Source organism: Cydia pomonella, chromosome 13, assembly GCF_033807575.1.
Source record: "Cydia pomonella isolate Wapato2018A chromosome 13, ilCydPomo1, whole genome shotgun sequence".
NCBI classification, from domain to species: domain Eukaryota; kingdom Metazoa; phylum Arthropoda; class Insecta; order Lepidoptera; family Tortricidae; genus Cydia; species Cydia pomonella.
The window spans coordinates 21474772-21491603 of record NC_084715.1 but is presented as its reverse complement, the minus strand read 5'-3'; positions in this window follow the sequence as shown (position 1 = coordinate 21491603).

Here is a 16832-nt window from a genome sequence, read left to right as displayed (position 1 = left end):
CAAATCGGGCCGTAAGTTTAAATCACATACCTATTTTTAATCACACGCTAGACAAATTCTACAAATTATACGTAAGTTAAGGATTTGTATTACCGTGTTGTCTGATTAGATAAAAGTAAAAGAAAATGTTTTTGACGCGAAAGATTTTTGGCTTTTGTATGAAGAGTTGGCCGGCTTGAAGGACTTCCCCATAGAAAAAAAAATGTGTAAAAAAATGGTTGCTTCTACTTTTTCCTAATAAGAATACGATACCGAATATGTTTAAACGGATCCCCGCTATTTTATCGCTATTTTTGTTACACCTGTCAAGCTTCTATGAAAGTTGGATAGTTAGAAAGTGGAATATGTCTATAAAAATTCGGTAACATAAGTTTGTTTGAAGTACTTCAATTCAATTCAATTCAAATATACTTTATTCATGTAGGCCTAGCAACAAGCACTTATGAATAGTAAGACAGTATTACATATAATTATCTTAATCTAATTATCAGAGCAATTTATTGATGTTGTAAATATTATTCCATATATAATACTAATGAATATAATTCATAGATCAAATTTAATACTAAAACTTTCACAAAATACAGTCATACAAAAAAAATGTATAAAAAATACTAGTCTAGATTGTTTCTAGAATAAATTCTAAATGTCAAACAAATATAATAAAAACAACAAAGGAAATACATGCATTGGAATATCCATTTCATCATCATTATTCAAATATAATAAATAATTAATCATTTCGAATCACAATTAATCCCACGTTGTTTTATCATTCATGTAGTCTTGTGTGGTATAATAAGCTTTAGAAATAAGTTTACGCTTTACATGATTCTTAAATTTATTAATTGGTAACTCAGTAATATGGTTTGGAAGTTTATTATAAAATCTCACACAATTACCCATGAATGATTTTTTAATTTTATGGAGCCGAGTGAAGGGCACGGCGAGCTTATGTTTATTTCTAGTATTAATATTATGAATGTCACAATTTTTCTTAAAATCGGCAATATTTTTATGCACATACAGAATATTCTCATAAATGTATTGACAGTGCACTGTCATGATGTCAATTTCCTTAAATTTATCTCTCAGTGAGTCTCTATGGTTCATTTTATATATTGCTCGAATAGCCCTCTTCTGCAGAACAAAAATGGTATTTATCTCTGAAGCACCACCCCACAGTAAAATACCATATGACATAATGCTATGGAAGTAACTAAAATATACTAATCGAGCTGTTTTGACATCAGTTAACTGACGGATTTTGCTTACTGCAAAAGCTGCAGAACTCAGTCTATTCGAAAGAGTAGCAATATGGGGACCCCACTGGAGTTTAGAATCTAAAGTTATACCAAGAAAAACTGTACTATCAACTAATACCAATTCCTCATCCTTCACAATGACACTTGTTTGTACATGCCTTACATTACTAGTGACAAACTTAATACATTTAGTCTTATTCTCATTTAACAATAAATTATTAACATTGAACCAATTTACTACTTTAGAAATAGCATCGTTTACATCATTGTAAGCTTGTTGCTGTCGTTTGTCTTTGAAAATAAGTGAAGTGTCGTCTGCAAACAATACTATATCATGGTGGGTCTTTACAAGGAATGGCAAGTCATTTATGTAGATAAGGAACAGGAAAGGTCCCAATATTGACCCCTGTGGTACACCCATAGAGACCAATGACCCCGGTGATCGCTGTCCATTCACATCGACCCTTTGTATTCTACCATTTAAGTAGGACTTAAGTAAATCCAGTGCCGCTCCTCTAACTCCATAATAGTGTAGTTTCCTGATTAATGTTTCATGACAAACGCAGTCGAAGGCCTTAGACAAATCACAGAAGATACCTATAGCATCTCGTGACTCCTCCCAGGCATCGAAGATATGCTTAATTAGCTCAACACCAGCATCGGTTGTCGAGCGACCCCGAGTAAAACCAAACTGCTTATTATGCATTAAATTATTGACGTTAAAATGTCGTACTAATTGAGAAAGAATTAATTTTTCAAAAATCTTACTGAACGTTGGTAGCACAGATATCGGTCTAAAGTTAGTAGGGTCAGAGTTGCTACCCGATTTAAATAAAGGAGTTATTTTACTATGTTTCATTAAATCAGGAAACTCGCCGCAATCAACACTGTTGTTAAATATAATTACTAAGTCAGGCGCTATAATTTCTACTAAGGATTTGACAGCATGGACAGAGACTCCCCAGAGGTCATTCGTTTTTTTGACATTAACCGAATTAAACGCCTTTACTACATCGGAGGTACAAACACGTTCAAAATGAAAATCTCCACAACACTCTGGAGCGTTATCTTTTAATAGAGTAACAGCAGATGAGGGTGATGAATTTAAATCCTTAGTTGTGAAAACTGGTACGTCAGTGAAAAAATTTTCAAATTCTGTAGCTACTTCTAAATTGGAATCTATAATTTTGTTATCAATATTTAGTTTAAAATCATTCACTCTGTGTTTCGAGCGACCAGTCTCCACATTGATTACTTTCCAGGTTGCTTTAATAATGTTGGTACTATTTTTTATTCTTTGACTTAGATAATTTCGCTTAGCTATATGACAATCTATTTTAAACTTTTTCGAATATTGCTTGACATGTTCTTTAAATTCATCACTCGTGTTAAACCGCCGTTCCTCATACAAGGCATACAGTGCACGTCTTCGTTGATGTAAGTCCGCAGTAGCCCACTCACTAAAAACTGATGCACCACTAACTACGACCGATTTTGAAGTAAATATCGCATTATAATGATCCATAAAAGTGTGAAAGAATGAATTATACATACTATTTGGACCCATATCGGAAGACAAAAAGGGTAGCGCCTGAACTAGACTTTGCTTCATTCTTTCTACGCGGTCCGAGGTTACTGGTACAAAAGTTATTTGTTTTCTCAAAGTATTTTTCCTTAATGTCTCAAATACCATTAATTGACCTAAGTGGTCTGATTCTAAATTACTGATAACTTTTTTAGTAATAGGAACAATATCAGTGAAAATATTATCTATACAGGTTGCACTAGTAGCAGTCACTCTAGTAGGCTCCATAAACATGTGGTTGAGATTACCAGATTTGAATAGATTCAACAATCTACAAGACATTGTTGAATTTTCCAAAATATTTACATTAAAGTCGCCGCATATAAATAATTTCTTACTAGAAGATGATATTTTAAGTAGCACAGAATCCATTACACTTTCAAATATTTCAAAATTACTTAATGGCGGCCTATACACACAGACAACAATAAATTGCTCCAATTCTACTGCACTTAGTTCTATAGTCCGTTCAACAGACATGGATACAATATCCTTACGTTCCTTAAATTTTAACTGACTATTTAATATAATTAACGACCCACCATGTATGGAACTAATTCTGGTGAACGAACTTCCCACCTGATGATTATTAAATTGAGGCATTAATTCATTATTTGTTAACCAATGTTCAGTAATACATAAAATATCAACATAAAAATCGTTCATAAAAAGTTCAATCTGTAAATCTTTTCCTCTAATACATTGAATGTTTTGATGCACCAGGTGGATATACTTTCCATGTTTACAGAATTTTTCATTATATTTATTTAAAACTAAATTGCCAGAGACAGAATCTTTTGTCTTAACAGCTAGTTTAAATCATTGGTTATGACTGGAACCAATTCCAAGCTCACATTGGGCTGCTCAATAGGAGCAGAGTTGTCTGCCAAATTCTTGGCAGAAATGTCAAGTAAATAGGATAGCGATAAAGCTATTTGTCTCTTGTAATAATTTGAAAGGTAACACTTACCTTTAGTCAAAAACACCATAGGCATATGGTATTTACTAACAAATTTGTTAGTGTCAATTATGATAAACTTACTACTATATGTACAAAGATTATATAGAGATATATTCAACTTATGTCTAATGTTATTTTCTGCCTCTGACATTTGCTCACAATAGGGGAATGTGAAAATAATAATTTCATGCACTGCAAGTGAATTTAACTGTTCAAAGTATTTAAGTAAATTATTTTTGTTCACATTTCCCCTATTACCCATAAGAATTAGCAGTGTTGTCTTAGAATTAATATTACTGTCATTTAAAATTTGTTTTAAGATATTTTCAAAGCTACTGTGAGGCAGACAATTGCTGATTGTACTAAGTCCCTTTAGGTGATAGTTTAAAAATGAGCTCATATTGCTCCCAATTTCATCACAATACATAATAATATTAGGTTTAGGTGTGCTTTGTTGTGGAGTGTGGAAGGAGCTATTATCATTACTTTTAAAGGGTAATTTCAATTAACAATTTAGGTAAAAGTATCGTTATTTTTGGGATGGGGACTTAATATCAGAATGGATACTGTCCAAGAAATGAATTTAAAAACAAATTTTTATTACTTATGTACTTCCTTGGAATGTAAAATTCTCTAGTGGAGAAACGTATCTGCACACTTCATAGAACAACAATGATCCATTTTCAGAGCACAAGAAATGAATAGGTTTTTGACCATAATATATAGGTATAAAATAAATAAGCGAGTAAAATTCACGTTTGCGTCCGCACGATCTCAGACCTGTACCCCTAGTGTAAATATTTTCGACTGCGAAACGTTACGTACGCGTTTGCGTTAAGTGTCATTTTGTATGAGATTTTTGACTTTCCAAAACGTCCCGCTTGGCGCGCTGTTCAAAAACCCATACAAAATGAGACTTAACGCAAACGCGTACGTCACGTTTCGCTATCGACTAAATTTACACTAGGGGCACTGATTGTTCCCGTCTGAACTGGCCTTTAACCAAAACTCAATAAAGTACGATGCCATTAAGTATGGTTAAATACGATGTCGACTAATTGCCGCAGCGAAAGTATTAAAAACCCATCACTTTTCTTAAAAACCGCTACAAAAATTTGCAAAACTTGGCATCCATTAACGAACCCATTTGTCAACGTTGTCACTCTCACTCTCGTCTAGAAAGTGATTTATTATATTATATTCACTCGATACCCTTTTATTCACAAACAATCATTTATGTAACGGCACTTAGCGTATTTGATACTACAATTAATGGAGTGAACGAATATAAACTTTACTTCAAGGATATACGTTCCAACAATGGTCACGAATTTTGCTATTTGTCCGAGTTTGATTTATGTGCGTCTACAACAGTCGCCATTGTTAATTGACAAATTTTCAACCATATTGCAAAGGCATAAGGTCCACCTATGGGCAGTCGAGAGTATTACAGTTATAGTAGCCACAAACCAAACCGAAACCGGGATGATATCACTAACTCTCTCACACTTGCCATGACAACGTAAGCGTGAAAGAAAAGACCCTAGTCGTCATTTGGTTTGAGGACAGTATAGTACTATTGCCTACAAATAATTGACCATTTGTAAACCTTATTGCAAAAGACGTAAGGTTCACCGATAGGCAGGGAATGTTGCTATTCAATCTCTCTTATTGAGAAACGGTTCCGATTTGTATCCTGGCGATAAGTGGTATGATAATAGCTGGTTGGTAATAGCTGAGCTATTTGAGATTTGGCTATAATTAATCATACTTACGTTTACCGCATATTGTGACACATAATTTCTAACTCAATTGGTGAACTTTATCATAACAAACATTTATAGTTGCAAAATGGCACTCAGTTTTCTTAGAAAAATGGAGTAAATAAGTAACTAATTATTATTAATTAAAGTTTCGCTTGTTGGATGAAGCGCTGGTGGCCTAGCGGTAAGAGCGTGCGACTTGCAATACGGAGGTCGCGGGTTCAAACCCCGGCTCGTACCAATGAGTTTGTCGAAACTTATGTACGAAATATCATTTGATATTTACCAGTCGCTTTTCAGTGAAGGAAAACATCGTGAGGAAACCGGACTAATCTCAACAAGGCTTAGTTTTACACTCTGGGTTGGAAGGTCAGATGGCAGTCGCTTTCGTAAAAACTAGTGCCTGCGCCAAATCTTGGTATTAGTTGTCAAAGCGGACCCCAGACTCCCTTGAGCCGTGGCAATATGCCGTGCTGAGGGAGGGAAGGGAGGGACAACGCTAGGAAGAAAGAAGTTTCGCTTGTTGGATGGCGTGACGGCATAGTAAATAACAAATATATTGATGATTCAAAATACTTATTCAGAATTGAAATCCGTAAAATCGAAAAAAAAATAGTTATCAAGGGTGGACTGGGTAGCAGTGGCGGGCGTTCATTGAACTCAAGCACACACAAGTACCTTATTCTACGGGTACTAGTACCTATCGATGACAGAGCAAGTCATAATTAGTTCGGGCTTGCCCAATGCTTGATGCACCACTTCTGCCATTAATAAATTTTTCTACAAGCATATCATTATCTAAGATCACTGTAGAAGACCGTCTATAAGGGAAGACCGTCTACGAGCTCTTTCGCCGCTTTTAAGGTGCAATAGCCAGCAGTTTTTGAAAAATCGTAGCGTTTTTTAGATAACAAATATAAATGCCAAAAAATTTAATTAGCAGTCTTGAGGCGTTCTCTGGTAACTTCATCAATTCGAATTTCTTGAAAACGCACCTTTAAAATTTGTATCAATTTTTGCACAAAAACTAAAAATATGAAAATTTTATCACATTCACCTTATCATTAAAAATTAGTAAGATTTCGTAACCGTAAACCATTGTAATGTAGGTTGAAAGTTCAGTATGTTTCCAAATGCAGGTATTTCCTAAGTCTTCCGGGACTGTGGCGGCGGTTCGTCGGCTCGCGTTACGGCGCCGCCATCTTGAACAGATACGGCCCGTTGTAGGTAATGTTAATTAATTAATTTTAATATAATTTTTTTATTTAGTGCGGATAAAAGATAGTTTTTTTTTAATATTTTAGAAACTGTATGAAGGCGCCTGATCGGATCTATGTTTGAAGCTTTGTAGTACTGTGAAATCACCAAAATATCCAAAACTTACTCGAATACCTTCGCTCCGGTGAGAATATTAAAGAATGACTCACGTTAGACCGGCCCGGGTCCGGGCCGGGGCGTCCAACACTTCGTTTCCTATGACGGGTGATCGGTGATCACGTGATGTTTTCACGTCCAACACTTAGTTTCCGATGACGGGTGATCGGTGATCACGTAATGTTTTCACGCCAACACTTCGTTTCCTATGAACGGATGATCGGTGATCACGTGATGTTTTCACGTCCAACACTTCGTTTCCTATGACGGCTGATCGGTGATCACGTGATATTTTCTATAAAACGAAGTGTCGGGCGCCCCGGCCGCCGGACCGTTGTAACGTGAGTCATCATCATTTGTATGTCTCAGTTCTGAGACAAAATAGTATCATAAAAGATGAGAAAACTCAGGCAGCACTTAAAAGAACATTCGTAGTTCATATGTGGCTTTCCATCACAGAAGTGCATCATGAATATGCTTCAAGTGCAATAGGGACCATTCTATCTAAAATTCCAACAGGAATTTTTGATAGATAGGTTCTTATTGCACATAAAGCATAAGGACCCTTCTCTGATGGACACATATAGGTGTTCAACTTGTGAATGTTGAATAGTTGAATAATACCTGTTTATACCTAGTACAGTACCCCTAGTGTAAATTTGATCGACATCATAACGTGACGAACGCGTTTGCGTTAAGTCTCATTTGGATAGGATTTTGAGTTTCCAAAACGTCCCGCTTGGCGCGCTCTTTCTAAATTCAATACAAAATGAGACTAAACGCAAACGCGTACGTCACGTTTCGAAATCGAATTTATTTACACTAGGGGTACAGGACTATAGTTTGGTGGTATTGTTAGTCAGGTGCATTAGGTTGAAAGCGGAGTTTTAAAAAAGTCGTAGCGTTTTTTTGGATCACATACGGCTGCCATAAATTTAATTAGCAATCTAGAAGCCTCTCTCGCTGTTTTGATTAGAATCCTGAGTTTTTTTACTTTCGCTTGATAAAAAAAAATCACGAACATAGATCTAAAATGCACTTTAAAATTTTGTAAGAAATTTTGCATAAATGCTAAAAATATATAAACTGCTTCTAAAAATTCACAATATTATGTTTCAGGGAACGCTTCTCATCGATCACTTTTTAGGGTTCCATAGTCAACTAGGAACCCTTATAGTTTCCCCATGTCCGTCTGTCTGTCTGTCTGTCTGTCTGTCTGTCTGTCCGAGGCTTTGCTCCGTGGTCGTTAGTGCTAGAAAGCTGAAATTTGGCATGGATATATAAATAAATAAAGCCGACAAAGTCGTACAATAAAATCTAAAAATTTTATTTTTTTTAGGGTACCTCCCCTACACGTAAAGTGGGGGTGAAATTTTTTTTTCGCTTCAACCCTAGAGTGTGGGGTATCGTTGGAAAGGTCTTTCAAAACTAATAGGGGTTTTCAAGAAACATTTTTTGATAAAGTGAATATATTCGGAGATAATCGCTCCGAAAGAAAAAAAAACGTGTCCCCCCCCTCTAACTTTTGAACCATAGGTCCAAAAAATATGAAAAAAATCGTGGAAGTAGAGCTTAAGAAAGACATTAAATGAAAACTATAGCGGACATGATCAGTTTCGCTGTTTTTGAGTTATCGCAAAAAGTTTTCCCTTCATAGTAAAAAGACTTACTTTAATTAGGTACTGATTATGCAAATTTGCCTATTTGTTTAACTCGGGTGAAAAGTACCGTTTCATCCCTTGGTTAACAATTTACTATACTTTAAGCTCCAGTTTAGCTTATTGTGACGGAAGAGTAACTACGGAACCCTACACTGAGCGTGGCCCGACATGCTCTTGGCCGGTTATTATTTGTTATTTTAAATTTAAACGTACAAAAGGATTCAAAAACATGAAATTGACTTGCGACACGTGATACACCGCAGCGTCTTCATCTGACTTTGCCTAATATGGCGTTGTATTCACTCGTAGTACTTATTCGTGGTCGTTTAGCCCTGATCTTTGGAAACTAAGGGCCGGTTGGAACAAACCAGTATTCGTATTTTATTATTTCAGTGGCCCTTCAGTAAAATAAAAATATCGCCTTGGAATTTCAATGTTTATTTGCAACCAAGTAAAAACAGTAGACGCAACTTAATGCTAGGTGCATACATAATCTACCAGGACCCGAAAAGGACCGGTCTGACCTAGTGGGTAGTGACCCTGCCTATGAGGACCGATATTTGTTTCTGAGTCATGAATGTTTTATATGTATTTAAGTATTTGTATATTATATATATATATCGTTGTCTGAGTACCCACAACACAAGCCTTTTTGGCTTACCGTGACTTAGTCAATTTGTGTAAGAATGTCCCTATAATATGACATCCACTGGCTGTGCCCTACCACACAAAGCGAGATGAAATTCACAATGCCCATACCTCTCTTAAATGCCCATACCGTATGGGCATTGTGAATTTCATCTCGCTTTGTGTGGTAGGGCACAGCCAGTGGATGTCATTCCAGATCTAAAGCAGAGCCCAACTGGGGAAGTACCTCCACCTGCCAAAAAAAATTTTATTATTAATAATATTATACACTATTAAAATATTCCTAATCCAGATTTCATTTGCAATAATTATTCATTCATTCATACATAATAAATACATAATTTATAAGTATTTTTAGATAATATATATTTTTACAGAAGTAAATTTTTACAGAAATCCATGACATAACAAATTCCTGGACAGGGGTTTACGGGGTTTATCTGAAATCCCGGTACAATTCCAGATTTCCCGACGACCTTACAACTTGCCACCCTCTCGACTGAGGCGGAGGTGGGAAAGTAATCGTGCAGAAATCAACCGATACCGACTGAGCATTTGTTGTAATCCAGCGAAGCGGAAGAGATGTGGATTACAAACTATGCTATTTATTTGTTGATTCCCGCATGTCTCCCTTCATGCCCGCTCATCTCTGCCTCCGTGGAAAAATTCAATTGTCGGATATTGGGAAATGTTTATATATAGGCCGTTAACGCTCTGTATCGTAGTCATCTCTCTATCAATCTTCTATTAGTGCGACAGTGATAGTTGCGTTTCGTTCGCTACGGAGCGTTAACGATTGGCACGTTGGGACGCGGGCCGGCTGTTAATTTGGTCAGCTGCAAATTTACGGGATAAATATATAGGTCATAGTAGAACAACATTACTACTCGTATTAGACCAACACCGAAATCGAGAAAAAAGATTGACTCTCTCATACAAAACGTCAACATCAGCCAGCAAAAATGTATGGGACAATCAATGCTTTTTTTTCGCGATATCGGGGTTAATTTACACCCTGTATGTTTTTTATTGTGAAAGTCAGTAAACAAGCAGACGAGCCGCCTGATGGGAAGCAGCCATCGTCGCCCATGGACATACGAGTAAGGCTGGTTGTGTGTGGTTAGATCCTTTTCATGATACCGTCAAGACTTTAGATCGTAGGCGTAGCACAGGTGACATGGCGCACGCCTCACGTACAGATCGTAGTCTATGTTTGCGTGAGATATGGATTTATGAACCGTATTGCAAGCTGACAGACAGTTCTGAAAGTATCAGGTCGTAGATCTTATGATATGGCGGTGTTTCCGGACCGAAATGGCCTTTAAACCTTCAAGAAAAGAGCGTACCTATTTCCATCTTATGTAGGCTAGGCTTTAGCACGCACTTGCAATCTCTCTGGTGTTGCAAGTGTCCGTAAGTGACGGTGATTGTTTACCATCAGGCGATTCGTCTCCTAGTTTTCCTTCTGTATCATAAGAAGGGTGAAGAAAGTATCAGTTATTTTGACAAGCTTATAAGGTGATACGGAAAAGGTAATTTTATATCACGGGTGGTGAAATTTTAAGCGTGAGATCAGAACGTATATAATACATACATTACTATATAAAATTGACCATTATGGAGCTTTAATTAAAACTTATTGTACCTACATTTCTGGAGATTCGGTGAATTAAGTATACCAATGTTGTTCATAGGAGTGGGTTTGTTAATATTCTCATTTATGTTTATTATTTTATTAGATTTAATTTAGTTAGTTTATGTTAATTGTATAAGTATACCAATGTCTACTTTTTCTTTATTCTGACGTAAGCAATTTATCGTAAATGTTATTCAATTTTTCAGTAGACATTAGAAGTTGAAACAAAAATGTAAGGCGTAATCTTCAGACTGGTGTATTGGGCTACTTTATTCCAATAATTCATCGAACACTGTTTAATATTCCACTTGTCACCACGACTTAATACCGTCATAGGTATATCAATTATGAAAACATCACCATATCTAAAATAACACGGAAAGTACGGACTGCGTGCAGGCGTGCAAGCAAGTATCTATGACAAAAAGCCATAAAAACAATGTAACACTCTCCTTTTCACTCCCATAATTCAAAATTGATTGGAAAGGGACGTATGCACTTTCTGTGTTACTTTTTTAAGGTTCTGAACATATCATGCACGCGATTGCTGAGTCACGACTCACGCGACGCTTCCTTACAACATTGATTTTTATACACCGTGGGACACTCAACCAAGATTTTAACAATGCATCTGAAATATCAAACATTAAATTTAATGTGTAGTTTAGTCTGAAACCATCATCATCATATCAGACGAAGGGCGTCCAATGCTGGACATAGGCTTCCCCCGGAATCTCCATAACGACCGATCGTGTGTTGTCCTCATTCATCGGCTCCCTACGATCGAGTTGAATGTCTTTGACTGCTGAGTTTTCCGGTTCACGTATGACACCCAAAAACCTTTCTGCCCCATCGGCCATAAGTCTTTCAAGATCATAAAATCGCCAAAATAGGAACTACGAGGAACACAGACAAACAGATATATATCTCTCTGAAAATTACGATGTTGATTACAGAATAAAAGCGAAGAACGATGTTAGGGATAAAATAGGACTCCACCGCCAAATTTGAAAACAGCACAAAGAGCGGGCGAGTACGTTTTTTCTCACAACACATAATTTAACTAATATGATTGCTTATTAATATTTACCTATAAAATAAGATGTTATATAATACTTTTTCTTAAGATTAAAATACCTACTAATTTATTCACATTATGGTATTTATCTCTCTAACTCGGCCGAATGCTGTTAAATAAATAATATAAATTTTTTTTTGTTTGTTTTTACATTTTCATCTTTACCACAGTATAATGGTTAGGAAACACAATATTTCTAGTATTTTTAGGTTCTAGGGAAGTAGTGGGTGGGAGGAAATTCCCCTTTAATAGCACAGTGCGCGACTATTTAGGTTCTACTTCTAGGGTAGTGGTGGGAGGGAGGAAATTCCCCTTTAAAAGCACAGTGCGCGACTATTTAGGTTCTACTTCTAGGGTAGTGGTGGGAGGGAGGAAATTCCCCTTTAAAAGCACAGTGCGTGACTATTTAGGTTTTACTTCTAGGGTAGTGGTGGGAGGGAGGAAATTCCCCTTTAAAAGCACAGTGCGCGACTATTTAGGTTCTACTTCTAGGGTAGTGGTGGGAGGGAGGAAATTCCCCTTTAAAAGCACAGTGCGTGACCATTTAGGTTTTACTTCTAGGGTAGTGGTGGGAGGGAGGAAATTCCCCTTTAAAAGCACAGTACGTGACTATTTAGGTTCTAGTTCTAGGGTAGTGGTGGAGTGGTTTTGTGTTGAACACGCTGTATTCCCTACGCCTTATAGAGCGCTGCATACCGATGCATGTCTGGTGCAACGTGACGTCACTGTGACGTCATTGCCATTGTTCTACTGTAAGTGCAAGCAAGTCTGTTTTGTTTTAGGGAAGTGGCCGTGACGGGTGTAAGATCTCTGCTATAATACTCGTATTATTATTATAATTAAAAGCGTCATATATATTTAGGTTTCTGAAAGGGCTTGGGCTCTAAAGCAATATTTATGTCCTATATATAATATAGATTTAGGTGATAATGGATGATAGGCATTTCACAGCCGGTGTATGATTATACACTTCTATTTTTTCTATATATTTTTAACCTGTACTTTGTGTATATTTTACTTGCAATGTAATTTTATATTACTTAGTTTAAGTTTTTCGGTGCATTGGTATAGGTATGAATTTATGCTGTAATACCGTTTAACCACACCTATATTAAATAATACAATAGAAAACCTCTTTGTAGTCTTTCTAAAACATGAAAAAATACACTTCTTTGATATGTCTAACAATTAGGGTTTACGCCGCCAGCATTCTGGGCCGGGGCAGAATTTGAGGGTAGATTTTATAACATTTAACTATATTTATAATTGGTTTAATTACCTAATTGGAATTAAATTTCAGTTTCATGTTCGTTTTATCTTCTTTCCTTCTTAGTTGTCGTACATTTCAACCTGAGCTTGGTGTAATAAATATCTATGCATAACATAAAAAAAAAAACAAATAGGACGGTGATTGCATCAGATGGCTACTAACCCCTTGATTCGGCTCGAAGGACCACTGTACAATAAATGCATATTCATACATATCAAACACGAATAGATATTGAAATGTAATCAATGAACCGGTACCAATGAGTACTCGATACGAAACATGCAACGAACCTACACAATCAGGTATGTCACCTGCGTGGGCGCCGTGACGTCACTGCGCGCGCATCCCTTATACGGTCACATCCAGAAGTGTCATTACAGTAGCCTACTTAGTAAACTACTTATTAACTGAAAATGGGAATTCCCGTGAAAGCTAATTCGGATGATGATATATGTTGAATTTTATAACAAATTATATATAGATAGAAAATTAGCAATGAATCACAATAAATTGGACACTAATCAAATATGGAAATCATAAAAAAATACAATAGAAAAGTTTTTTGTCATTTTTTTAACTTCCAAAACGGAAAAAATAATCGACCCCTCACATTATATTAAAAAATAAATCGCATAGCAAGAAAATTATGCATGTAAATTTCACCCTCAAAATAGCAATTTTCTTGTTTCCCATATTCCTAGACGGCTAGCGAGAAAATGAAATTTATCAGAGCCACCGTAGCGCACTGACTACCAAGGAGGCCGATTCAGACTTTACAAAACTGTTATGGTTTTAACACGACCTTACGAACGACATTCACTTCATTTGTCGTTACAAAAAATCAAATCAGTTTCGGGCTTAAGGTCACGTTACACTGGTTAGTCTATCACCTCAACTCGGATATGGGCCTGAGCAATAAATAAGAACACAGGGACGATTGCAAGCGATTATTCTAACTGTGCTGTGTTATAGAGAACTGTACGTGTATATTGATGTCATAGATGGCTGTTGATTGGTTCAAATTGAAACCTAAATCACTTGGAAATTAAATGGTGCTTATACTGCCTTTTGATACTTAATGTACCCATTAGAAAAAGTGTTAATTAATTTTATTTCTTCAAATGGTCGAACCAAGAAAGAATTTTATTTCTTCACGTTAGGAACGCATATGATTCGTGTCAATGAAGTAACTAAAGTACTTCCCAGTGAAAGAATTAGGATCAAAGTCAAATGGCGTTCTAAAAGTTTTAATCATGTGTCGAAAGATCGCACTAAATTTACTGTGGATACAACATTTTCTTTGACAACCCACCTCTATTTCAAATTCTCTTTGCTTATAAGCAGGTAGGTAGGTCATATTCCCTATAAAAGCATGATTAGGTTTGTTCAATAAAATTAGGTATAATTTTAGGATTGATTTCGATTTGTTTAATTTAATTGCATGTTAAGTTACATAAAAATATATACATTTATCACCAAAATCTATGCTCCAATTAAATGGCAACCATAAACTTTAATATTAACAACAATATTATTTTAACCAAACCCATCTTACCTATATACGTCTTCAATAATTTATGAGATGCAGTCAAAATATCCTTTTACACGACCGCGTGATTTGGTCTATGGTCTGTCAAAAACTATTTCAATTTAAACAACGAAACTCCATATGATTTCAATGAGACTTACGCCATATTTAATACGCGTTTTGTGTCGTGCCCACGCGCATGCGATGATCGATCGCAGATCGCTCAGATAGCAACGCGTGAGGCGTGGGCGGTGCGGGGTCTAAGTAAACAATATAAGCAAGTGACATCGCTTTTGGCATGTTATCCTTGATTATTGTGAATATGAGCAATATCTACATATTTACTATCAGTAGTTAACAAGTAATGACTTTATTCATGGGCATGCCGGAAAATCTGAACGGTAAAGCTTTAATGCTAAATAATACATATTAGTATTGTGTTCGAATATACATATGTAGGAAAAACAAGCATAATGTTGCCTTGTCTGCATTAATTTCAATTTAAATAAAAAAAGTATTATTTTATGTTTTTCCAATCACTAAGGGCTCTTTCCCACTGGACATTCCGTTTTTTGTGGGTATGGTTTTCTGCAGCTAAAAGAGTAGGTACCTAACGTTCACACGAGCATTCTGTTTGCAGAGAACGCATACTCCTAAAATGGGATCCTGCAGAAAACAATACCCGCAAAAACGGAATGTTCAGTGAGGAAGAGCCCTAATAATAGTAATAATGACAATTTTATGTACGAGTAGTATTATGAAATCTAATAAAAATCAAACTTGATAGGTACCTATCGTTTTTATGGACAAATCTATTAATATAGAATCCTATTATGTACTCGTCGATTAAAGTTGCATGTTAGTGCTTGTATATTTTTATCATCGGTACTTATTAAGTCGCCCACGCAGGTAACTAAACTGCGCATTGATGTGACCATTAAACGATAGGTAGGTCAATAGGGTTAAGAAACATATCTACGATTAGATACTTGTAATATATCATAGTAAATTAAATCATACAATATGTAATTTTAATTTTTCCCACCTCCAACGGACTAATGTAAAAGCGGGCGCAGCGGCGGAAAGCGCCGAAATTTTGAAACGTAATAAATATAAGAGCCTCGGTAGAGAGTACCATTTTGTACCATTTGGCGTTGAAACTCTAGGTCCATGGGGTCCCAGCGCGCACAAGTTTATTGGAGAAATCGCGAAACGTCTGGTTGACGTAACTGGTGACCGAAGAGCTGGCGGCTTCCTCGCACAACGTATCAGTATTGCGATACAACGAGGAAATGCCGCCAGCATCCTTGGTAAAATGCCCCTTGGACCTATTTTAGATATAAGCTAGTTATAGTAATCATCTGTATATATCCATTATGTATATTGTTATTGAGTGGGAACGCGTATTCCGCTTGCAAAAGCGCGCTGTACGCACCTTGGCCCGCGCTAAGCACGACGACAGCGCCAAGCCTCATTTTATAGAACTAGGGATACTTACATTACCTTCACTTCTAATATTCCAGGCGGCAGTCTATGCAAGAGAGAACTGTATGGGAGACGAGGTGACGGAAATGCACGGGTCACTCCAAACGCGCACAAAATTAAGACCATACCTCACACACTCAAAAAGACTGCAAAGTCTATTCATATTGCAGCACCTGTAGTTTACAACAAAATGCCAAAAGTTGTAATAGAAGCTGAAAGCGACACTAGCTTTAAATATAGATTAAAAAAATGGCTCATTGGAAAATGTTTCTACAGTTACAAAGAATTTATTGAACAAAAAGAAATAAAAGAATATGCATAATCACTAAAGTATAATTATAAAATAATATGTAAATAATATGTATATAATAACTAATTTATAATAATAGTTAAGAACTATCATATATTATAATTCAAGTACCTATTAAACATAATCTAAGTATTTATAAACACGACATAATACATATAAAACTTAAAATCTAAATCTAAAAATAAATAAAACTAATCTTAAAATAAATAATTAAAAACTATCCCCCTGCGGCATGGTGCCGTAGATGCTGGCAGCATTTCCTCGTTGT